This window comes from Mirounga leonina, unplaced genomic scaffold (assembly GCF_011800145.1).
Source record: "Mirounga leonina isolate KUSES-001 unplaced genomic scaffold, KU_Mleo_1.0 Mir_154, whole genome shotgun sequence".
In the NCBI taxonomy this organism is placed as follows: Eukaryota; Metazoa; Chordata; class Mammalia; order Carnivora; family Phocidae; genus Mirounga; species Mirounga leonina.
The window spans coordinates 17,403,223-17,430,779 of NW_023270389.1; the positions used below are offsets into that span (position 1 = coordinate 17,403,223).

The 27,557-nt window shown below is 34.3% G+C and overlaps 1 pseudogene; it reads right to left on the reverse strand.

Moving 5' to 3' along the window:
• Positions 1-12,641: 12,641 nt before the first annotated feature.
• Positions 12,642-27,213, reverse strand: LOC118013794 (annotated as a pseudogene).
• Between the last annotated feature and the right edge of the window lie 344 nt (positions 27,214-27,557).

Sequence of the window (27,557 nt, forward strand, 5' to 3'; positions counted from 1 at the left end):
ATATTATAAATGTATTTAGATTCCACAGATATGGGATATTATAAAGTATTTGTCTTTCTCTGTAGAGAATGAAAGAGGAAACTGAATATGGAGCAATAGTAGAGCAAAGCTGTAGTATTATATTAGAATTAAGTCAGTATTAATGTGAAGTAGATCATAACGTATTAAGATACATATTGTAAATCCTAGAAGGAATATAATATCAACAGAGGAATTAAAACGATATACTAGAAAGAATTTGTTTTACTTGAAAGGAGTTGGTAATGGAAAAATGAAGAAGCAACAAAGATAAGAGACTTACCAAAAATAAATGGCAAAAACATATATACATGGTAGTTGTAAACCCAATCATATGAGCAATTAAATCAAGTATAAGTGGACTAATCACTATAATCAAGTTCAGAGATTGTAAATTTGGATTAAAAAGCAAGATTCAGGTATATTCAGTAGAAACAGAGACATTTTTATACTTAAAGGTACAAATTAAGGTTTATCCATATATCACTATTTTCTTTCTCAATAGGTTAAATCTACTTAATCTTCTCAGTTTTGACAGATAATTTTTAGGTGATAACACATTTTATGAAGTCTTTGCATATAAAATCTAGGTTACTAGGAAATTATAAAAAATGAAAGCCAATCAAATAATAGTATAGAGTGTACAACACCAAGAGTGACCTCAAGGTAAACTATGGATTTTGAATGATTATCATTTGTCAACATAGGTTCATCAGTTTTAACAAATGTACCACTGATGAGGAATGTTGGTAATGAGGGAGGCTGTGCATTGTGTGCAGATAGGAGGTATATGGGAAATGTTTTGTATCTTCTTCTCAATTTTGCCATGAACTTAAAACTGCTCTTAAAAGTAAAGTACATACATTATTTTTATACATATAAGTACATATATATGATGCATAAAATATAATATATGTAAAAAATAAAGTATACATACACATATTTTGTATGTATACACATATTATATATATATACACACATATATATATATAAAGAAATATATTTTTAGTAAAAAAAAAAAAAAGTTGTCTAGTGTGAGGGTAAGCCTTCCTAGGCAAAAAATAGGAGTTGGACTTTAGCAGCAGCTATAATTAAGAAACATTTTGCTTTCAGGCAACTGTTGTTTGTGTATACATACAGATTCTAGATGCTTCAGAATGCATTGACAATATTAATGAAACATAAGAATAAAAATGTCTGATGATGCAAGAAAGCAGAGTCATCTTAACATAAATTTTTGTGATTGATAATCCTGAAGACTGGTGGCAATATTCATTGCAATTGTTTATGTAAAACAGCAACAAAGTAAACCGAAGTGGCTTAAAAAATATATTGTTAACAGAGCTGTATGCCATAAAAGTTTACATATGGATGAAACCGGATTGTTTGAGGAAAGTGACTGTTAGAACCTCGTTTTTAAAAAGAAAATAGCCTAACTAGGATTGAAGTCTATGTAAATTAGGTTTATGAGGTAATGGGAGATTGCAAGTTGGAAGCACAGCTTGTTTATTACACACAAAAAGCACATGTCTAAACGCCTTTTTATTTGTTTTTGACTCATATAAAATTCAAGTTGTGCAAGAGTGTCTGAAATGGAACAATTGTGAAAGAAGGGATTTATCTCTAACTAGTCACGTCTTAGGAGAGGAATATGGATCGCTTCTCGGGCTTTTGGCTAAGATCAAGTGTAGGAGAGGAATATGGAATAATTTAGGAATGAAACACAGTGGCATCCCTTTTAATAATGCAATTCTGTCTACTCAAGATGTAAGGCAACACGTTTACCTGTTAACAAATATCACAGCCATTTGAGACAGAAAAAAAGGTTACTATATTGCTAATTCTTAAATGGGACGGGAGTCCATTAAATCATAAAGTGTCAATTTCACCAAAATAGGATAGTGTTTGTGAATTAATACTTGAGATTAAGTGGTCTAAAACACTGAGAAATTTCCTTCTACACGAAAATAAGACTATCATGAGTTTTAACAGCGTTGTTAATTGCTTTATAAAACTACAGATTCATACAATTTTATGGTTAAAGATGCTTCCCTAATTTCTTAGTTAAAGACACCAAGGTCCACATAATTTAAGGTTAAACAAAATCTCAAAGTCAAACAGCAAGGAGGGAAAACTGAAACACATATATCCTGATCTCTTCCAAGGCCAGGAGAGGAGAAATTCTTCCTTAATCCCACTACAGTAAAGTAGGTTTCTTCCTGTTAGCAATGTAAGGTATGTCCCTTCCTGTTGGAATCTGCAATTGTCATACATGGTGGGGCAAGACAGCATGCCCTCCATTTTAAATAAGGTTTCCTTTCTTCAGCTTCACAATTGATGTACAGTTTCTAATAAGAAAATCCACTATAAAGAGGAAGAGAAAGATAATGAAAGAAAATACTAGCAGGTAATTGCCATTCATGTACATTAATAAAAGCATTTCTTTCCAATCACCTGATACTTGAATAATTTAAAAAATAGAAGCTGTGAGTAATAAACCTTGTTTTGTTTTGTTTTCAAAATTCCCTGATGATTGCTGCTGAGGTTTATCTTGCAATCAAAATAAGAACCACAAGCATCTATCCAGCCACAACACTGGCTCCCAAAGTGGAAATGTCTGTAGGGGTTCACTTGGGGCCCAGATGAGTGCCCCCAGGCATTACTAGCCAATAGCATCACTATTGATGGGTTGAGACTGGCACAAAAGAGTGCATATAGCATTGAAAAAGTAAGAAGAATAACAACAATGTCACAAAAAATGGGAAGAAAAAATTTAAATAATCTATTAGAAGATACCTGCACTACATCTGAAGGTTAACTTAGACTATGTTACAATATACGTTTTAAAATTGATTATGATTACTGAAAAAAATGAACGGAGAAAAGTAAATGATACATAAAGGTAGGAGAGAAAATTAACCTTATAAAATGCCCAATTAAAATAAGTCAGAAAAAGGAAGTAAAATAAACAAGGAACAAACATAGACAATATTAACAAAATGGTGAATTTTAATTTAGATATATCAATAACTTCAGTTTAAATGTGAATGTTCTAAACAAGTTAAAAGTCAGAGATTATAGATTGGTTTAAAAAAATAACAAGAACCAACCAAAGTTTGGTCAGAAGACAGCCACTTGAAATATAGACTCAAGTTAATATTTGCAGAATAGAGAAAGATATACAATGTAAGCATTAATCAAAGAGAAACGTGTAGTTTTATTGACTTCAGAAAAAGGAGGCTAATAAAATAGAAGAATATCAGAAATAAACAAGAATATTATTTAATGGTAAAGAGGTTAATTTTCCAAGAAGATGTAATGTTCTTAACGCTGTAGGTACCTAACTTTTGTTTTTTGTCTGTGTCACAGCACATGAGGCAAAAACTGTCAGAACTGGAAAGAGAAATAGGCAAATGATTAAAGACATCAATGTCACCCCTCAATAATTGATACATTAAGGGGGCAGAATATCAGTAAGGATATAGATGATCTGAATAGTACCATCAATAAACTTGAACTACTTGATACTTATATAACAATCCATCCAGTAGTAGAATACATATTATTCTCAAGTAAACATGCATCATCACCAAGATATACCACAATCTAGGCCATAAAACAAACCTTAGCAAATATAAAAACTGGAAATTATGCAAAGTATGTTTGTAGACCATGAAACAATTAAACTAAAAATCAATAACAGAAATATAGCTGGGAATTCTCATATAATTGGAAATTGAACAATATACTTCTAAAAAGTCCATGGGTCAAAGAGGACATATCAAAGGAATTTTTTTTTAAATCATATGATCCAGCAATCATACTCCCTGGTACTCATGCAAAAGAGTTGAGCTTATGGAACTTATGGAACTTTTTAGGAACATATGTCCTTAAAAACCCTTTACATAGATAGTTACCACAGTCTTATTCATAATTGCCAAAACTTGGAGGTAACCAAGACATCCTTTAGCAGGTGCTTGGGTAAATAAACTGTGATATATCCAGACGATGGAATATTATTTGGTACTAGAACCTCTTAAGCCATGAAAATAAATAGAGGAACCTTAAATTTATTTAATTTTAAGACATAAAATATACTTAAAAATACAGAGATAGATGATAAATAGATGGTAGATAGATAGATGATAGATAGATATTCTATATTATGCAAAAGCTACTTATAGGACAATGAATTTAGGAGAATTTAATCTTTTTCAACTTTACTAAAATACAGTTGCCAAATAAAATAAAAGTATATATTTAAAGTGTACAATGTGATGATTTGAGATATATGATTTCTACCATTGAGTTAATTAGCACATCATTTCTTTACAGTTACTTTTTTGTGTGTGTGTGAGAACATTTAACATTTCCTCTCAGAGCAAATTTCAGTCATGTGAATGTCAGCCTAATGTGTCATCTTCTTCCATGTGAAGATTATGTTCCATCCATATCCACCTCACTTTCCTTGTAAATGACCTGCTTAATTTTTATTATTATTATGTTATGTTAATCACCATACATTACATCATTAGTTTTTGATGTAGTGTTCTACGATTCATTGTTTGCGTATAACACCCAGCACTCCATTCAATATGTGCCCTCTTTAATACACATCACCAGGCAACAGATGGATGGATAAAGAAGATGTGGTATATATATACAATGGAGTATTATGCAGCCATCAAAAGGAATGAAATCTTGCCATTTGCAATGACATGGATGGAACTGGAGGGTATTATGCTGAGTGAAATAAGTCAATCAGAGAAAGACATGTATCATATGATCTCACTGATAATGAGGAATTCTTAATCTCTGGGTGATGGAAAACCAATCTTGATATCTAGGTTAAATGTCCATACATTTAATTCCTGTAGCATCCAGCATTTTCATTATGATACTACTGATTATGTTACAAAAATATTGTTGGTAAAATTATCTGCACTGATCCTCACTAAAATGTAATCACAATGGGAGGAGAGACTGAGTTTATATGTTCAGAATTTAGCAAAGTCCTCATAGAAAGGCTTCAACAGTGTATAGATTAAGGATTAATGTCAAGACTGCTTTGCTCTGCTATCAAAATATTAAGAGGGTATTAAGAAGGAAAACACTAAATTTTTTAATAAATAGAAAAGGACTTTTTAAAGATGATGCAGTTGTAATGTTTTGAAGGATAGCTAGAATCTTAAAAACAAAGAGCAATAAGGTCTGGAAGGCACTCAATGTGGAACAAATGGCATCAGCGAAGGCAGAGGTGAAGTATTTGGGAAGTAGAATTTTCTCTATTGTTTTCAAATTCACTCTTACATGGTGGAATAAGTGTCCTTAAGCCAGATACAAGACTGTATATATTATGGAGATTTAATTTTATAACATTTTTTTCCCAAAGATGTGGAAGGTTACTCTCATGTAATAACCTGTTTTCACTTCTTTCATTATCTGTGAAGGAAGTTAGGTTCAAAATAAAAGGGACTTCTCTAGCTACATAGACTATTAGTTAAAGATGATTAACCATGAAGACTGCATTCATTTTGTCCATGTCCATAGATATTATAAAGCACTGGTTTTTAAAATTAGTATATTATATGCACTTATAAATTATGTTTCCACAAAATGCATCAACAGCATTTTTATTAATAATGTTTCTTCTAGAGGATAGTGGTTTGCTGTTACACTACATTACTTTATCATGATTCTTCATATTACATTTTCCTCTAAGGGCAATACAAAATGAAATAGCAAATATTTGGTTAAAAAAACAAACACAACCCCCCCAAAAAATGTACATTAAAAATAAATGTCAAAATATCTACATCTATTGTACACTGTTTTGATTTTGGTAATGATTTCATAGTTTAATATGTATGTCAAACTTTATCAAATTATACATGTCAAGTATGTATATTTTATCATATGTCAATTGTTAATCAGTGAAGCTTTGAAAAAAAGACTACATATTTTTCACTCACTAAAATTTCAGTCAAATTAAAAAATAGCAAAACCTAAGATACATTTTTGTAATTATCGAAATTGTTTAATCAAGATATGCTCTAATATTTATGACTGTGATATTTTAAAGTAATCAATCTAACTGGCTGCATATTTAGTCTTTTCATTAAACCAACCATCATAATACACTTTTATATTTATGTATTTTATTACATTTCAAATAAATTTATTTTTCTTAACTATTATCTTTTTTTCCTCTTCATTGGGGTCTATTCTTTTCATATCTGTGATCCTTTTGCCCTTATTCATATTTATTCCATTTCCATTTGGTTCATTTTTCTCCTCCTAGGGTCTCTTCCAATGTTTCAATTTCCTTTGATGCTTTCTGTTGACATAGTGGCTTCTGAAATAATGTTGCCTGACTAATTAAGAGTACCAGGTGTTCGGCTAAATAGCCAAGATAAGTTCCATTCTCCATACTTTGTTTACTGCCTCCACGCCTGGTCAAATACAGACTTCCAATTTCCTGGACTTGAAGAGTCAGCCAGCTACCTTTTAGCTGAAAAGATACCAAGATCTAAAAATGCAAATACTATGGGTTCAATGACAGTGACTGGTGCTAGAGATGGTAGAATAAACTGTCTTCGAGGCCAAAAGGCAATGCGGGGCATTAATTACTTGTAATATAGAACTACACTTGGAGGGCGCCTGGGTGGCTCAGTCGTTAAGCGTCTGCCTTCGGCTCAGGTCAGGATCCCAGGGTCCTGGGATCGAGTCCCACATCAGGCTCCCTGCTCGGCAGGAAGCCTGCTTCTCCCTCTCCCACTCCCCCTGCTTGTGTTCCTGCTCTCGCTGTCTCTCTCTCTGTCAAATAAATAAATAAAATCTTAAAAAAAAAAAAAAAGAAGAACTACACTTGGATATATTTACATTGCCACCAGATTATGAATCCCTACAGATTCAATTCTATAATCTACTTTTTTTTTAATCATGACAAATATGATGCATGTACAAATTGGAATTGATTTTATGTGAGTCAGAATATCTTTTTCAATGTCTAGTCCACCTTTGAAAGCCTAGCCCCATTTTTCATTTCTGGCATATAGCAATGATAAATACCAATTACTATGCTAGGCAGTGGTAGTAGAAAGTTGTACAAAATGAGTATCTAGCTAGAAGAATTCCACAGTGCTTTGTAGGGTACAGATTAACAATTACAATCCAGTGCTTTATTTGTCAATTAAAGGCATGAATGCATAGCCGGTAGACTTGTTAAAACAGGACACTTAATACTATCAGTGTTTAACATGTGTATGTATAGTAAAAATTGTGTAAAATAGTTTCATTTTACATAAAAGCCTAAACCTTAAAATAACTCAATATCCACCAATTGTAAAATTAATATTGTATTATATGTATATAAATGAATATGTTGCAAGGAGAACACATGAACTATATACAACATAAAATATGATTGAATCTTACAAACATAATATTGATCAAAAAAACTAGACTCAAAGAATATTAATTATATTATTCCAATTGTGTGAAATTTATAAATAGAAAACATTAAATTTAAAGTCAGAATATTTTTTAATTTTATGTAAATTTTACTTAGTTAACATACAGTGCAATATTGGTTTCTGGAGCAGAATTCAATGATTCATCACTTATATACAACATCCAGTGCTCATCACAAAAAGCGCCCTCCTTAATAGCCTTCACCTATCTATTCCATCCCCCCCACCCACCTCCCTCAATCAACTCCTAGTTTGTTCTCTACTGTTAGAGTCTCTTATGGTTTATTTCCCCCTCTCTTCCCCTCCTTCCCATGTGTTCATCTGTTTTCCTTCTTTTTTTTTTTTTTTAAGATTTTATTTATTTATTTGTGAGAGAGAATGAGAGAGAGAGAGCACGAGAGGGAGGAGGGTCAGAGGGAGAAGCAGACTCCTGGCTGAGCAGGGAGCCCGATGCGGGACTCAATCCCGGGACTCTAGGATCATGACCTGAGCCGAAGGCAGTCACTTAACCGACTGAGCCACCCAGGCGCCCCATCTGTTTTCCTTCTAAATTCCACATATGAGTGAGATCACATGGTATTTGTCTTTCTCTAATTGACTTCTTTCACTTAGCTTTCTAGTTCCATCCATGTCATTGCAAATGGCAAAGTTTCATTCTTTTTTATGGCTGAGTAATATTCCATTATATATTACCACATATTTTTTCTTTTGAACCACATCTTCTTTATTCAGTCATCGGTCAATGAACATTTGGGCTCTCTCGATAGTTTGGCTATTGTTGATATTGCTGCTTTAAACATTGGGGTGCATGTACCCCTTCGAATCTGTATTTTTGTATCCTTTGGGTAAATATCTAGTAGTGCAATTGCTGGGTTGTAGGGTAGTTCGATTTTTAACTCTCTGAGGAATCTCCGTACTGTTCTCCAGAGTGGCTATAGTTTGCATTCCCACCAACAGTGCAAGAAGGTTTCCCTTTCTCTGCATCCTCACTAACACCTATTGTTTCTTATGTTGTTAATTTTAGCCATCCTAACAGGTGTGAGGTGGTATCTCATCGTGGCTTTAATTTGTATCTCCCTGATGATGAATGATGTTAAGCATCTTCTCATGTGTCTGTTAGCTAGCTGAATATCTTCTTTGGAAAAATGTCTATTCACATCTTCTGCCCAATTCTTAACTGGATTATTTGCTTTTTGGGTGTTGAGTTTGATAAACTCTTTATAGATTTTGGATAATAACTCTTTATCTGATATGTTGTTTGCAAGTATCTTCTCCCATTCTGTAGGCTGCCTTTTAGTTTTGTTGACTATTTCCTTTGCTGTGCAGAAGCTTTTTATCTTGACAAAGTCCCAATAGTTTATTTTTGCTTTGTTTCCCTTGCCTCTGGTGATGTGTCTAGTAAGAAGTTGTTATGGCTGAGGTCAAAGAGGTTGCTGCCTGTGTTCTCCTGTGGGATTTTGATGGATTCCTGTTTCACATTTAGGTCTTTCATCCATTTTGAGTTTATTTTCATGTAAGCCATGTAAGCTTACATAGAACAGGCGTAAGAACAGGTGATAAGGGTCATGGAAAGACAAATTTGCCTACCACACAAGCATATTAGCATTTGAGTGGAAAATCTAGATCTTGAAATTAGAACCTCCTTATGTTGATACACTATTTTATTCTAAAGCCACAATAGCTTATTTTATTTTTGTCCCTACAAGACATAAAAGGTAAAGTCTTATTGTAGGTGGAATAAATATTATTTTAATATATTAATGCATTTTCTAGTCATAGTATAGAACATTTAAAACTGTACTTTGCCTTACCAATTAAAACAAACAAAAAAGTAGTGAATGGTATCTTTACAGTTCATATTTATACTTTTAGAAATCAGAAAATAACATTTCTTAAAATAAAGCAAGTATAAAAATATCTGCCTAGGGGCACCTGGTGGCTCAGTCAGTAAGTGTCTGCCTTCGGCTCAGGTCATGATCTCAGGGTCCTGGGATAGAGCCCCATTTCTGGCTCCTCGTTCAGCAAAGAGTCTGCTTCTCCCTCTCCCTCTGCCCCTCCCCCCACCCCACACCCCCGTTCTTGTGTTCTTTCTCTCTCAAATAAATAAATAATATCTTCAAAAAAAAAAATGTTCTTTTTGTTCCTATTATAAATTAAATTGTTTTCTTAATTTCCTTTTCAGATTGTTCATTTGTAGAGCATGGAATTGCAATAGATGTGTGTATGTTGATCTTGATTTTTGTTTAAATATTTCATTGGTTTATGAGATTTTTAGTAGATTTTCTATATATATTTCTATATATAAGATTTTCTATATATAAGAGCATATTGTTTGTGAATAGAGATAGTTTTGCTTCTTCTTTTCCAATTTCAGTAGTTATTTCTTTTTCTTTCCATGTTGCCCTATCTTGAACCACCAGTACAATGTTTATAAGTTGTGGTGAAAGTGGACATTCTTGCCTTGTTCTTGATCTCAGGGGGGAAATCATTCTGTCTTTGACCATTAATATGTTTCCTAAAGGTTTTTCATAGATGCCTTGTGTTAGTTTGAGTTAGTTTCCTTATCTTCCTACATTTTATAGTGTTTTTAAATGAAAAAAATTTTAGTTTTAACTCAAATGCTTTTATTGCATGTATGGATGATCATGTAGTTTTTGTCCTTATTCTACTAATATGGTGTATTAAATTCATTAGTTTTCAGGCCATAAACTAATCTTACAATCCTGGGATAAATCCTATTTTTTCCAGTGTATTAACCATTTAAATGTTATTGTATTCTGTTTGCTAGTATGTTGTTAAGGCTTTTGCATCTTTATCCACAAGAGATAGTGCTCTTTTCTTATGCTTTTCTTCTTTATAATCAGGCTAATACTACCCTCAAAAAAATGATTTTTAGAAGAGTTCCAGTATTCCATACCCTCCACATTTGTAAGATTTTAGAGATGATTCATACACATTCTTTTTAAAATGTTTGGCAAAATTCACAAGAGAAGATATATTATCCTTGGCTTTTATTTAATGAGAAACATTTAACTACTAATTCAATGTCTTTACTTCTTATAGGTGTAGTTAGATTTTCTCTTTATCTCTTATCTATTGGCAGTGTTTTGTTTTGTCTTTTTAGGATTTTGTTCATTTATCAAAATAATCTATTTTGGCAAGAGTTGTATTCATTATGATTTATTTTATTTCTGTAAAGTTGGTAGGCGATTTCTCAAGATACATTTCTAATTTTAGTAAATTGAGTTTTCTATCATTTCTTGGTCAGTCTAGCTAATTAATTTCATAATTGTATTTGTGTGTGTGTATGTGGGCATGTGCACACAATTTCTTTGTGAGTGCTCTAGGACTCATATACATTTTAACTGATCAGAGTCTATTTTAAATATATACTCACTTAAGTCTTGTAAGTTATAGAAACTTTACTCCCATGTAGCTCCATTCTTCCCTTCTTTTATGTTATTATTGTTATAAATATTATATCTGTTAAAAGCCTAATATATTAATGTAAGTATTAGTTTATATAAACTTACATATCATAATGAAACAGCAAGAAAAAAGGAAAGCAAAGTATGTTTTAGAGTGTTTTATGTAAACTTATTTATCATTTCTTTTCTTTTTTTATTTTGTGTATATATGGATTTAAGTTACCATCTGTTGTCATAAGTTACAAGCCCAACGATACGATTTTACCACTATTGTTTTATGCAATATCTATTAAATCAACAAAGAGAATAAAAGAGAAGTATATAACTATACTGTCTCTTATAATCACCTTCATTAGGATTCTCTTATCTGTTTGTTCTCTGCTTTGTGTGTATTCTGATTACTTTGTCACGACATTCAACCTAGAGAAATTCCTTTAGTGTTTCTTCCAGCAATAAATTTTACCTAAAATTGTCTTTATTTCAGCTTAATTTTTGAAAGACCGTTTTATTGGATTTAAGATTCAACATTGACATTTTTTTCTCTTGGCACTTTGAGTTTATCATCCATTGATCCTTTAAACATGATTTCCTTTAGTTCTTTGAACATATATTTATAATAGCTGTTTTCAAGTCTTCGTCTTCTATGGACCATCAAAGACTACTTGATCTATTTTTTCATCAATATTACGTTGTTTTGATTACTGTGTCAACTAATTTTGTGAGGTCTATTTACCCCATATTACGCAGCTTTCCATGTCCCTATTCAGATTTTTCTGGGTTTTTATCTTTCTGCCTAGTTTCCTAGAGGTTGCCCCTGTGTCAGCACAGTTTAGCAGTGAGCTTCTGATAAATAAGAGGTTGTGTTTAAGCTCCCTGTGTCGGTAAGGTTTTCACCATTTATTGTGTGTGTGTGTGGCCTAGAGACTACTTGCATATTTCAGGAAGTTTGTGGGTATGTTGTTATTTATTTGTTTGTTTTTTAACACAGTCTTCTTCAACTTTATCTTTCCCTGATCTTCTCATTAACCTCTGATATGCCTTTATTGGTATCACACCAAGTTGTTAGTCTCCACTTATAACTAGCTGATTGCTTCACTACTTTTATCAAGTCTCTGAATTATTAATTGTTCCACAATGTGATCCAAATACATTTAGACCCCTCAGGGCCAGGGGTTGCTAATTTTTTTTTTTAAGATTTTATTTATTTATTTATTTGAAAAAGAGAGAGAGAGAGAGAGAAACAGCATGAGAGGGGAGAGGGTCAGGGGGAGAAGCAGGCTCCCCGCTGAGCCAGGAACCCGATGTGGGACTCGATCCCAGGACTCCAGGACCATGACCTGAGCGGAAGGCAGTCGCTTAAACAACTGAGCCACCCAGGCGCCCAGGGGTTGCTAATTTTTGAGCCTTGCCCTGGCCATCCCTGGACAGGACAGACCTCTTTTCTATGGAGCAGGAGCTAAGAATGCTAGGGATAGAGAATTTGTCCTTCACTATGTCCTCCCTCCCCACCCAGATCTCCCCTATGGAGAAGGAGCTGTGAGTATATGTACACGGAAAGTAGGTAAACCTGTGTGCTATCCAGCTTCCACATCTCATTCTCCTCTATGTAAGTCTTCCACACCATGGAGCCTGGGAGAAAGGATCTATTGATGTTTAATAGATGCAAAATCCACCCAGAAGAGCTCTTTTGTCCCAGAATGCTGAGGTAGTTGAGAATTGATACTCAGTTGTCCAGGCCCTGGAATAGTTCTTCACAGGAGAAAGTTGTAGCCCCAGCTTGAAGTTCCTGGCCTTCCAGTGTTCTTAAAAATTTCCCCAGACTTTCTGGAATGACTGCTCTCAATTTATTATAAGCCATTTGTCCAATCTGTGGAAACATTGAATAATTGACTTTGCTAATTTTAGACAGTTCATCAAAAGTTTCTCTGGTGGAAGGGCACATGGGTGACATAGTTGGTAAAGCATCTTGGTTTCAGCTCAGGTCATGATCTCAGGGTCATGAGAGTGAGACCCATGTCAGCCCCATGCTCACTTCAGAGTCTGCTTGAGATTCTCTCTCCCTCTCCTGCCCCTCTGGCTCATGTTCTCTCTCTTTCTCTAAAATAAATAAGTAAATCCTTACATTTTTTTTTCCCTCTGGTACATAGTTTCATTAAGCTCGTCACACTGTTTTTACTGACAAGAAATTTTAAAATGTGGGATTAGTTGATGTTCAACATACAATTGATCCAATATTTATTTTACAAATAAATATTTAGCAAAAAGCCTTGATCTAGATAATAAACACTCAAGAAATTTAAGGGGATTTTTTGTACATGGTGGTGGATGTTTAGGTATTTTGAAATATACAAATTATTTAATTTTTCAAATTGCTTTAGAGATTTAGTCTTGTGTTCATCAGCCTTTAGTATAAACTGGCCAGATGATAACTATTTAGCATTTATATGACAATAGTTGAGGACAGTGCACAGATTATCTTTGTAATTTCAAATATGTTTCTGAATTATATAACAACAGATGACCTTATCCTAATGGTGAGAACTGCCCTAATCTTTCAATGAACAGTATCCTTTCTCTGGACTTCAGAGTTCTAATTATATAGCTCTGCATTTCAAAGATCTACGATCTCTAGGGAAAAAAAAATCGACAATTTCTATTGTATTTACACAGGTAGTTATCCATCCAATGTCACCTTCTAAGATACTGCTCTCAGGGAACAGAAAATTATTAATTCAAAAGTAGGACATTAGCTAATATTACTAAAATTGCAGAGTGATATCTTAAAAGTCTCCTTTAAGAGAAGAAAACCTTCACTAACAAAAAAAGAATAAAGTACATTAGTAGAAATATATGGGGAAATTTCTGGGAGTCATGAGGCCTCCCTGGTACTTACATAAATCTTACCTACTCTCTGTACCTGTAAATACCACTTTAAAGATTGATGTAAGCAATATTCTATACAAAGATAAATGACTGCTATATGGAGAAAAACTCAAAAAGACAAAGAAACAGGTATTTATTAGATAACTACAACATGCCAGTTTTGATATGAGTTATTTGAGAGAAATATAATGAAGTGAAAGCTGTATTTGAATTTAATGGGATAAAAATTTAATTGTACCACCTTACATTTCCTAATTTTAAATTTCCCTATAGGAAAGGTAATACTGACTTTGCATCAAGTGGTGTTAAGGATTAGTATAGATATATGTAAAAGCATAATAATAATAATGTTCAATCTTTATTATCAAAACAACATCATGTGAGAGATACTCATACTATAAATATTGTTATAGTCTAATGTCACTTTTTAACTATGATAAGTCTTTTAACCTGTTTTAATCTTAATTTTGTGATTTTTTTTTTAAAGATTTTATTTATTTATTTGACACAGAGAGAGAGAGAGGAATCACAAGTAGGCAGAGTGGCAGGGAGCGGCAGAGGGAGAAGCAGGCTCCCCGCTGAGCAAGGAGCCCGATGTGGGACTTGATCCCAGGACCCTGGGATCATGACCTGAGCCGAAGGCAGACACTTAATGACTGAGCCACCCAGGCGCCCCAATTTTGTCATCATTATTACGAGAAACATAATATTCCACAGAGATCTTGTGAATAATCCCTGTGAATGTGTTTTCTGAGTGATAACACACTCTGAAATAGTATTTGGAATGGCTGATTCAGTAAATTAAATGGAATAGGAAACAATAGGTATTTCATGGTCATATTATATGATACTTAGTCCACATTGTAAAAAATATGAGATTTTAATTTAGAGATTTAGATTTTCATTTGATCCTAAAAATTTATAAATCTATTTATGTATTCCTATATTCCTAAAAAACATATCATAAGTATTACCCTTGGAAATATTATTTTTAATCAGGTATAGTTCAAAGTAATATAAATGATAAAAAATTTCAGAATTGTCCTACAAATATTAATCATGTGGATATTTATTCTCAAGAAATCAATGAGATTTCTATAAATATTTATTTTTTCTAAAGAGCATTTTTTCTTTGGAAAAGCATACCAAATAAAAAGTTTGCATACTGGATTGTGTTGGAGGATGTAATTGAGTGTATGTAACCACTGGTTGACTGGCGATCTGGATTGGGACACCCTTCCTTGTCCTTGGAATGCACACTCTGCCCACTGTTTCCACAGTGGGAGTCATTTTCAAGGATGTAACCTTGAGAGAGTAAGGTGTTGTTGAGACCATCTGTACTGAATATGTGACTGAGCCCCATTCTGGTGGGTGGATGTTGAGATCTATTCATCTTGCAGCCGCCAAAGGTAAGCCTCATATGTAAGTTCCTTTGCTTATTAAACCTGCCACCAAAAACAAATGAACAAATAAACAAGTCTGCCACCTACCAATCTGAAGTAGCTTACCTCTTCCTTCAGTTTTTCTCTGGCCCTCTGAGTACAGGGGCCTGTTTCAGATTTCACCTAGGACGCTTTGGAGATTGCAAACCCAAAATTGAAAAATATATTTGCAAATATGAATTTTATTGAAGTCTCTTGAACCAGTTAAAGTTCATGTAGAGACATAATGCTTTATGTTATTCTGTTTATTTATTTATATTTTACAGTTTACAAAGCATTGACTTCTGTCTTCTAAAAGCAGACTTAGGTTATCAAGAACAATAAAGTGTGACTGAGTAGAAGAGGTGAAAGTCTTCTCTAAGAGACTGATAAAATAATCTTTCTAAGAAGTAAGAGGTGAAGGGCATGAATGTGTTTTACTTCACAATAGTCTGGAAATACACCCTGTTATTTAGAATTTCATCAGGAGCAAATAAAAACAGTATCTTTATGTTAGTGCTCTCTAAAAAAGAAATATATCTAGATCTATAATCTTACTGTCACACTGTTATTTTTATTGACCCAAAAGGTGAAAGAAATCAATAATTTTCATATAATCTTTGCAGATATTTACAATAAAAATCATTCTATGTGAATACTGATGAGTTTATATTTGCAAATGGTCACAATGCCAACGTATTTGCAAAGATGTGAATATAGATTTGGGTTACCTAATATCTATCAAGGATGATTTCTGTTCTTTTCTCTCTTTTATTAAAATAAAAAAAATAAATCCTGCATCTAGATTACTTCTACAACTACTTATACTAAGTTACTAAATATAGTAGTCAGCTAACTCTGATGGGTACTATAGAATTATGTTTTAATCTGACTGACTTGGATTCCAAAAATAAAAGTATTCGTTCATATATAAAAAACATTGTCTTTATGCCTTTAGAAAACACAAAATTTTTCATATAGGTAACTGAGAAATACACTATAGCTAAACTATTTTTTCTCTAACAATAATCACTTGAGTCATAAAATGGAATACAGTGGCGAAAGTACGGTTTGAAACCATAGAAACTATGGTTTGAATTCTAACCCTGTCTTTTAGAAAAGAATGTGGCTTTGAGCACCTATCTTTATCTTGTAGTAAATGCTCAGAAAGTACTTAAAATCACACTGCTGTATTCTTTGAAAACTCCAGACGGAATCTACATAGAGGTGGTAACTTAGCCTCTTATTTTGCTTCATCTATTCCTTTTCTGTCCTTTTCTTCATTTCCATTCTTCAGTACTAAAACTTCTTTTGCTTTCATTTATTTGTAACTCTCTATCCATCCATCTCCCCTGTAACTGTGAAGATTGTTTATTTCCATGTAGAATCACAGATCAACAGACATCCATTAACTTCTTCCAGAACCACTAATAAGTTACACCTCTAACATTTGTTGGGTTGCTGCAAGAATACAAATGGGGCTAACATATCATATGTCTAAGAAATTTAAAGTTATAAGTAAAGCTAATATTATGACAAATATTCCAGCAAAATGGACAAATATGATTAAAGCTATAGTTTTGGGAAACAGGAGGTCTGCAAAATATCAAATGAATAAAACTAATATTGCATACTTCTGGGTGGTCCATTTATATACAAGCAATGTTTGTACTACTAATAAAAATAAGAGTATACACAATACATAAATACTTGTTACTTATTCCATAAAATTTATTTTTCCTATATGTCAGAAAATCCATTAGTTATGTTGTTCTAATTGTAGTTCTATACAATCTGTTGATAGTATTGATATAGACGTTTAAATTGTAATGTAATTCTAAGTATACAAAATATAAAAATATTTTCATGAAAAAATATAATTTAAAGTTAATGCTAAAAAGTCAAAACCTTAACTATATACTTCAAACATGTTTACAAAAATATTTTTCCCCAAATGTATTCTAATTATGCATTAAAATTGATAGGTAAAATACAAATTATAACTAATATGTATCAAACTTATTTAAATATACCTGAGTTGTTGTATAATATTTGAACATCATATTAAAATTATTTGGAAATCTAGTTTCTAATCTGAATAATTCATATCATCTTTACTAATTATGTATAGATATTTATATCCAAATTTGAGAGTAATAATGTATAGTTAATATTGAAGTATTTCCTTGCTGCTATGGGCAATTAGTTACCACACTAAGTTGTGAGTATTTCAATAACCATTGACTGAAGGATAAATAGGCATAGAACTTTGACATTTGGCATCAAGCAGAGACAATATATTCAAGTTGTTCGTTGATTCCACTGAAAGGATATGACAATTCAATTCTTTTTTCCTTTTTCTTTTCTTTAATCTTAGTGCTTTTGATGATCAAATCCTCTCCACTTTAGGAAGCAGTGTTCTCCATCATCAGCTGCAGCAAAACCCCAGAAGACTGGATATTTGGACCATGCTGTCTGTCTTCCATATCAAGATTATAAGGCAAGTGATGTGAAGATTTTCCCTGGGGTTTGAATGGTGTTGATCATGAAAATGGGCATTTTAGGTCTACCAGCAGCTTCATGACAACACAAAGCTCTGAATCCCTACTGATGGAAGTGGCCAATATGTTCTATGTGTGTATGTGTGTGGGTAAGAAATATTTAACTGTTTCTTATTCATATACATTTTTGTTTTCTTTATACCTTTTAGTTTTTCACAAAAGTCCATTTATTATACTAAAGCATTAAAAAATACACAAGGCATTTTTTTCTACACTTGGTCAAGTATTATTTCTATATTATTTTAATTATCTACTAAACTAATTTTTCCCTTATCATCATCATATTTTCTAGTAATCCACTAATTCTCCAAGTTCAATTTCAATCAGCAAGAAATTTTAGTGAGACAGATATTTCAGTTAATTATTATTCTTTATTCCTTATAGTATTTTCTTAGGGATATGGTCTTACTATTGTCATACTGTCAATTAGGACAGTATGGTTATCTAATCAGAAAACAATATGTAATGTATTTAATTTTTTAATAATCTTTTTTATTCCTAGGCATATGGAGACCACAATATTTAGCCAATCTTTAAATAGAAAGCTATATATTATCCTATTATTTTATTATAATTTTACTGTAAGATTCACTGTCACATTTTTAAGATGATAAATATTTTTGTCAATAAAATTTAACCTTAAAAAAACTCAAGATGACTCTCATGCATATTTCAGCTTCTTAAACTACTTCTAATGCATCAAGCATCCACATTTTGAACACTGTTTATAAGATTAGCTAGTTCAAACAAAAGATAAACACAAATTATAAGGCCATTTTCTAGGATTTGTTAACATACTATGGCCTGGTTTTATGTTTTTCTTATGATCATAAGAAAGAAACAATAACTTTAGACTAAATTGTTGCTTAGGCCACATTTCTTCCAGAGAAACTCATGTTTTAAAGCTCTTTCTTCATTTTCTCTTTCAAAAATCTCTTCTTTTTCATAGATACAAAGACAGTGAAACGTGTGTAGTTTAAATGCCGATATTGTAGCTCCATTTCAAACACTCTGACGACTTTTGTGGATGATGAGCCAAAACAAAACAAATCCACACACAATAGTTGACACTTATAAATTATTCCCATTCTAAGGAATTTCTGAGTTCAGGTAAGTTCTTTGAAATATCCATTTATACAGTAGTAAGCTTCATATTTTATACACACTGGTTTGAACATGACCATAAAATAATAATCTTTCTAAATGTCCCATTGCTATTAGTGCAAACATCCTTTTAGTCTTTCATGATCAAATAGAAAAAAAAAGGCAAAACAACTAAAGGTTACAATTTCTGAATCTTTTCTTTCCTTCCTCTCCTTCTTGAGGATTTTTTTAAAAAAGTTCTATTGTTGGGCGCCTGGGTGGCTCAGTTGGTTAAGCGACTGCCTTCGGCTCAGGTCATGATCCTGGAGTCCTGGGATCGAGTCCCGCATTGGGCTCCCTGCTCGGCAGGGGGTCTGCTTCTCCCTCTGTCCTCTTCCCTCTCGTGCTCTCTGTCTCTCATTCTCTCTCTCTCTCAAATAAATAAATAAAATCTTTAAAAAAATTTTTTCTATTGTTTAGCTTAGCATACATTAGAAAAAAGTGAATAAAAGCATAAATAAATGACCAAAAAGGTAACTTTGTGATAACCAAGAGATCAGGTAAGGGACTTTCCTGCACTTCAGAAGACTTCTCATGCTACCTCCCTCTTCTATAAAGGGAAACACAATATTAATTTCTAAAGAATAGTTTTGTTGGCTTTTGAAATGCAGCCACTCTGAAAAACAGTATGGAGATTCCCCAAAAAGTTAAAAATAGAACTACTCTATGACCCAGCAATTGCATTACTAGGTATTTACCCAAAGGATACAAAAATATGGATTTAAAGGGGTACATGCATCATAATGTTTATAGCAGCATTAAAAACAAACTATTGAGTCCAGTGTACATTGGAGTCCAGTGTACATTGACTGATGAATGGATAAAGATGTGGTGTGTGTATACACACACACACACACACACACACACAGTGGAATATTACTCAGCCATAAAAAGAATGAAATTTTCCATTTGCAACAATGTGGATGGAGCTAGAGTGTATTATGCTAAGCAAAATAAGTCAGTCAGAAAAGACAAATACCATATGATTTCATTCACATGTGGAATTTAGGAAACAAAACAGATGAATGTGTGGAAAGGGAAAAAAAGAGAAAGAGAGAGGGGAGGCAAACCATAAAAGACTCTTAATGATAGAGAACAATCTGAGGGTTGATGGGGGGTGGGTAGGTGGGGGATGGGCTAAATGGTGATGGGTTTTAAGAAGGGCACTTGTCATGATGAGCACTGGGTGTTGTATGTAAGTGATGAATCACTGAATTGTACTCCTGAAACCGATATTGCACTGTATGTTAACTAACTAGAACTTAAACAAAAATTTGGAAGAAAAAAAAAGAAACGTCATCATTCAGTATGTATTCTTTTCTGTCTGGTTCCTTTCCCTTAATGTTATATTTGTGAGCACAATCCATGTTGTATAAGTATTACCTAATTTATTTTGCTCTGTATAATATTTGATTACACAAGTATTCCATAATTTACTTATCTTTCTAATGATGATAGACATTAGAATTTTAGAGTTTTGCTATACTATGAATAACACTACTATGACATTCTTGTGCATGTAATTTGGAGGACAGATATATGTATTTCTGTTGAGTACACACCAAGGAATGGAATCACGAGTAATAGGGTAGGTGCTCATTGAGATTTAGTATAGTATAAAAGATGTACATATTCTCACTCACAGCAGTGTATGGTAGCTCTTGCTATTCTACATCCCAGTCAAAACTTAGTATTGTCTATCTTCTTTTTCCTTATTCTGATGATGGTCTAGTCATATAACATTGTAGTTCAGATTGTCTTTCTCTGATGATTAATGAAGTTGGTATCATTTGAATATTTACTGGTATATATTTGGTTACTTTTTTCATGTTTCCACTGGTATGTGTCTTTTTTCTTGTTGCTTTGTAGGAATTCTTTATATGTTTTTAATATTTGCTTTTTGCCAAATTCAAGTGTTGCAAATAGTTCTCCAGTAATGCTGATATCTGCTTTTGTTTTGTCAAGGTTGTTCTCTTCCTTCCAGAATATATATTGATATGCCATTGGTGTATTGTTAGCTACAACATTATGCTCAAGATATTAAGGAAGAGAAGTTTTAATTTTTGGTAAACATTCTGAAAGCTAACTTGGTAATACAAAATTAAAGAGCAGAGATATACCACTTTCTAGCCACAGGCTTTATTAAGACAATAAACAAGACGTCTTTAATTCATCTACTTTTCTTAGTATGCCACATTAGAAAGCCTTTCACTGAAATTGATTTGTCTTACCTTTTAAATATCATAGTGACAATTGTATTCCTTAGAAGCAGATTTATCATGTTGCATACGTTTTGTGACCTCTCACTCACATGGGCCCTTTCAAGTTCCTGATTTTTATTTATATGCTTTTAAATAAATTGAAAACTTTATTCCCTTAAAAAATACTTCCAAAATGTAAGCTTCAGGCTTGAGAAAACCTGCATGTGGTGCAGATCACTTTTTTACAATTTTGGTTGCTTTTCCCTTACAAATAGTAGTAATCAAAATTGTCTAAATACTTAAACCCTTCACTACTCATGAAGTTAATATAACACAGCAGAGAAGATAGTGAGAGCAATGAGTCATTAATTAACTGATGACGTGCACTGGAGCTTTTTAATGAGGGAAATAGTAAGTAGATATGGCCATAATTAGTTCTAGTAATGAAAATTAATAAATTTCAAGTCATAAGTCACAAGAACTATTATATTTTGCCAAATGTATAAACTTCCAGAATGTGGAGAATTCTAATATTTTTTTTTCCACACTGAGCAATTTTGATAAATCATGTGTCCTGAATGGGATAGTGTATCTTTCTGACTTCTACAAAATTTAAGACTACAGTATTAGGAGAAATTAAGTTAATTAGACTGTTTATAATTAAATATTCAACCTACAGGGATTTTTTTTTTTAAGATTTTATTTATTTATTTGACAGAGAGAGATAGCGAGAGCAGGAACACAAGCAGGGGGAGTGGGAGAGGGAGAAGCAGGCTTCCCGCCGAGCAGGGAGCCCGATGTGGGACTCGATCCCAGGACCCTGGGACCATGACCTGAGGCGAAGGCAGACGCTTAACGACTGAGCCACCCAGGCACCCCTTACAGGGATTTTCTAATCGGTTCCATATATCTTAAGAACAGATTGCCCATTGGAAATAATTGTTACCTGAATTGATAGCCAATATTAAATAATCGCTTACACATGAAAGTAAAATCCTCAAGAAGCAATATTTTAACTAAATTTGCGCTGTTCATGAGTAGAAAAATCAATCCAGCTTTCTGAGTGGAATATAAGAATTCTTTCCAAGAACTGCTTAATGTGACACATTCATATAATTAATGTTTTATAAAGGAAATTTCACAGCACACACTTGAGGCTATGAAGTTTTATTATATCTGGATATAATATACCACATTCTCTGCTTATTACTTTAGATTTTAGATCTTTTGTAGTGCAGAGTATTACCTATTGTGCATAATATGCATAGATCTAAAATCCCCATGATTAAACACTTTCTATTTTTTTCCTATCTTATTTTGCAGAGCATTGTTTGTAGTTGATGCTTCTTGCTCCCTTCTGAAGGCCTGCTGGTCCCGACTTCATGACTTTTTTCACATCTGACTCCTTTCTTTCCATTCCCACAACTACTTCCCATGCTTAGCTCCTTATCAAGTCACCCTTAGATAATGGAAACTAGTCCCTAACTTGTGGTTCTGTCCAAGTCTTTTTTATCGATAATTCATAATATTCACTTACATTTCCTTAATGTATCAAGTTCCTCTACTCCTGAGAAGAACAAAGCAACAGCAATAGCAACACATGTTGAGTTTTTTACTTATTAAAGGAGAGACCAAACTTTCCACATTCTGAATTCAACTTGTCTTTCAAAAACAATCTTTCAGTGTTGCTTCCAAAAAACCTCAAGTCAATTATCAGCAATAGCCAAGGTATGGAAAGAGCCTAAAAGTCCGTCGACTCATGAATAGATGAAGATATGTCATATGTATACAATGGAATATCACTCAGCCATCAAAAAGAATGAAATCTGGCCATTTTCAATGTTGTGGGTGGAGCTAGAGTGTATTATGCTAAGTGAAATAAGTCAGCCAGAGAAGACAAATACCATATGGTTTCACTCCTATGTGGAATTTAAGAAACAAAACAGATGAACATAGGGGAAGGAAAAGAAAAATAAGATAAGATAAAAACAGACAAGGAGGCAAACCATAAGGGACTCAACTATAGAGAACAAACTGAGGGTTCCTGGAGGGGAGGTGGGCAGGGGATGGGGTAAATGGGTGATGGGTGTTAAGGAGGGTACTTCTGATGAGCACTGGGTGTTATATGTAAGTGATGAATCACTAGATTCTACTCCTGAAACTAATACTATACTATATGTTAACTAACTTGAATTTAAATAAAATCTTGGAAAAAAAAAAAAAACACCTCTAGTCACTAAGAATATCTGGCATGCTTTATTAATTTTAAGATTTTCACTTACACAAATGTTCATTAATTCACTCACTCAAGATTCTCTTCTCTTATTGGAGTCCCTTAAATTCTGGCTTATATTCCACTTTTTTCTTGATCTCTACCCCAGTTTTGCCAGCCCTGAGAGAGGTTCTCTTTATAGTGCTTACAGTGCTTTTAAAGATAAAAATAATAGTTCAGTTTAGTTGTCAGGTCTATGTCTAATTGAAACAGTTTAAAATAACTCATTAATAAAATAAATATTCTTTAAAAGCTTGTTTTGGTTTATAACAATTTGCAATGTATGTAAAGTGTTATTTGGCTCATGGAGTTGATGAAGTGATTAATTTAATATTTTTACTTCTTCTCATGGCAGGTGAGGATAAGCCAGGATTAATGTCAAATCTCATAAATAGGTAAAAGTGAGAAAAAGCAGTCCTTGGAACTTACTGAGATTTACCTTTTGGCTTTTCTCAAGAGAGTGGGAACTTGAGCCACTATGCTCTTCAAACCCAGCTCGCTCAGTATGATGGAATCCTACTCAGGTGAGCGTGGCCGAGACTGCAGGGCTTTCTCTCTCTCCTTCTGGTCACAGCCTAGGGCTACAGTCTCTCCAGGAGATGCAAGACATCAGCAATTCTTTTTCTCTCCAGCTCTATGTCTTAGGAGCTGTATTCCAGATAATAGACAATAAGAAACCTGAAGTTCCCTTCTCCCATCTATCGTCAACTCGTAAGAAAGGGGGTCTATTCCAGGTACAGTGGCCCTAACATCCTGTTTAACCATTATTCATAGGATAGAGGTTTTTTGCCAGTAGGGGCATGCTGAGATCATAAGCTACTGCCCTTGCCCAGAGCCCTGTTTGTAAAGCAAAGGTTTTATTCTAAGAGAATTCGGCCATTGTCTCTACCCTTATCTCAACTCCACAGGATTGGTGCACAAGATTTACACAGGAGGAGAGGAAGGCAGTAAGAACAAAGAACTCTCCCCAAGGAAACAGGCTGTATTTGTAACAGAGCATGAGGAAGTTTAAGCCTAAGGGCACTGTTGAAAACAGTGGAAATTTCGGTAGTAAGCAATTAGGAGGAGGCTGGTAGCTCCATGAGAGCAACAATCCCAACTTCAACCAGTCAGAATTTTAACTCCAAGAGTTTGCTTGGAGCCAGATCAAGCCCCCCCAAATGGCCTTAAAAACTAATTTTTTGGGGCGCCTGGGTGGCTCAGTTGGTTAGGCGACTGCCTTCGGCTCAGGTCATGATCCTGGAGTCCCGGGATCGAGTCCCGCATCCGGCTCCCTGCTCGGCAGGGAGTCTGCTTCTCCCTCTGACCCTCCTCCCTCTCGTGCTCTCTGTCTCTCATTCTCTCTCTCTCAAATAAATAAATAAAATCTTAAAAAAAAAAAAAAACTAATTTTTTTTTTGGTCTGGATTTTCTCTCTCTTTCTTTTTAAAATTGAGGCATAACTGACATACAATTTTGTTTCAAGTGCACAAGATAGTGATTTGACATTTGTATACATCACAAAATAATTACCATGACAAGTTATGATCTGTCACTATACAAAATTAATACAATATTCCTGACTATATTCCCTACGTTGTAGTGAATGGGTGAAAATATTTGTAAGTCATATGTGATAAGGGATTGTTATCTAAAATACATAAAGAACTCATACAACTCAATAACAACAACAACAAAAATACCTCAGACAATCTGATTTAAAAATGGGACAGAGGATCTGACTAGACATTTTTCCAAAGGAGACATACAGACAGCCAACAGGCACTCATTATCAGGGAAAATCTGCTCAACATCACTCATTATCAGGGAAATGCACATCAAAACCATTAGTAAGATATCACTTCACATCTTTCAGAATGACTATTATCGAAAGACATGAAATAACAAATGCTGGTGAGGATGTGGACAAAAGGGAACCCTCATGCACTGTTGGTGGGAAGGTAAACTGGTGCAGCCATTGTGGAAATTAGTGTGGAGGTTCCTCAGAAAACTAAAAATATGAATTTCATTTTTTTAAACAATCTTTTTTCTTTCTTTCTTTTTTTTTTTTTACTTAGTTGTGATAAACATCTCAGTAGAGCAGACACAGACATAAAGGGCAGGTGGCAGTGCCGTATGCAAGGGCATGCCTTGACTGCCACTGCTCTGTAATTTGTTTTAGACCTCAAATGAACAGAACTGTCTCTGTCCCTCAGGTCCTCCAGAACCACTGGCTGCGTAAGCTCAGTGACGTCTGGCTGGCTGGCATCTCCTAATGCTATAGTGGCTGAGCTCACTCAAGCAGTGATAGAGGACACTGAGCCATTTGCCATCCCAACATTGCCAGACCATGGTCATCAACTGGCTGGTGAGAGGCTGACCCTGCCCATCAATATACCAGGTCAGGTGGATGTAGGAGATGCAAGCTGCATACATGAATCATGTAGATGTGTGGGTCCAGGATGGTGGTGTGAATGGGCTTGTTGCTTTGAGGTAGGAGATTCTCGAAGTAAGAGGATTGGTTGAGGGAAATTCATCCCCTCTGTGAGGTTATCCTAGGCCTGGGGCTAAAAAAAAAGTAAGCCTTAAATCACAGATCTTCCTGTAGGCCTCAAGGACCCCATTGTTAACAACCTCAGTCCATTGTTCGGTGATCTTAATGATCTCTTGTTTGTGCACTTTGATGTCCTCATCTTTCATGGTGGTGGTGCACCTCTCTATGGAGCTCTCCATACCATCTGTAAACTGTATACACCATGGTGGTTTCTGGTCCTTGACACCACTGTCTGACTGCTTATTCAATATGCTTTTGGCAGCTGAAAAACTCCTAGAGAAGAGCATCACCTTGAGCATGACATCCTTCAGTTTTCTCAAGACACTGAACTTGAACAAACACTTCATATTGTCTTGATGATGCATCATGGAGGCCACTGGGGAATTTTTGCAGACTAGTGGCTACTTGAGAACCTGGTGAGGTGCGATGCATTTTGTGGGGTTTATGGCCTCTGGTTAACTATGTTCTTGCTTTAGGAGTCACTGTATCCCACTCTCATGATGGGAAACCATAGGCTCCAGCCTTGATCTGCTGATATAGCTTGTGCTGGTCTTCATCCAAGAAAGGAAGATATCCCAACAGAAGGATATATAAGATGAACACACAGGCCCAAATAGCCACAGGTTTTCCATAAGCCTCTTTCCTCAAGGCCTCAGGGAACAAATAACCTGGCATGCCATCAAAATTAAACCAAGCCTGCTGTTCTCATACTTCCATGGCTAGACCAAAATCAGCCAGATTCGTGTTGACACTCTTGCATCTACTTGCCAGCAGAAGGTCTCAGACTTCAGATCTTAGTGGACAATGTCATGCTGGTGGAAGTGGCTACTACTTTCCAGAATTTGATGTATACAGTTGCTAGCACCAACTTCACTGTAGTACTTTCTAGCCACAATCTCTTCAAAGAGCTCCTTGCCAGTAAGAAGGTCAAACATGAGGTTGTGAAACCTTTCTTCAGAAACACTGTCATCGCTGCCGGGGGCTGGCTCCCGACCGTGCCTGGCAGAGCAATAAACACTCTTGCCGCCAAAAAAAAAAAAAAAAGAAAGAAAGAAACACTGTCATGAAGGTGCATGATGTTTCAAAAGTCAGAATATTCAGACGTCACATTCTAGTTTCTGGTGATCCTGGGCAGATAACTTCTTGGTATTGATGATTTTTGCAGCATATTCTTGTATGGAGAATCCTTCACACACCTGCAGACCACAGAGAAAACAACATTGCTGAGCTCCTTAAAGTGTTGGTAGTCATTGTTGAAGCGGGTTCAGTGGTGGTGGCCATTTTGTCCAGCAAGCAGACATGATGGTGCAGCCCACACTGGTGTCCATGCAGTCACCACCACTCAGCCAAGGGAGCAAGAGAGAATGAGGCAAAACCCCAAAAAGCTAAAATTTAATTGTATCAGACTTTGGAACAATGTTGTTCCAGGACATAACTCATACAGGCATACTCAACAATATTATCAGCTGACTTCTCAGCAGATATAATGGAGCCTGGAATATATAGTATTGTCATCCAAATGTTTCAAAGAAAAAGAATTAAAGCAAGGATTCTATATCTAGCAAACATATTTAAAACAACAACAACAACAAATCTGATATATATTGTTTCTAGCAGACCTTCAC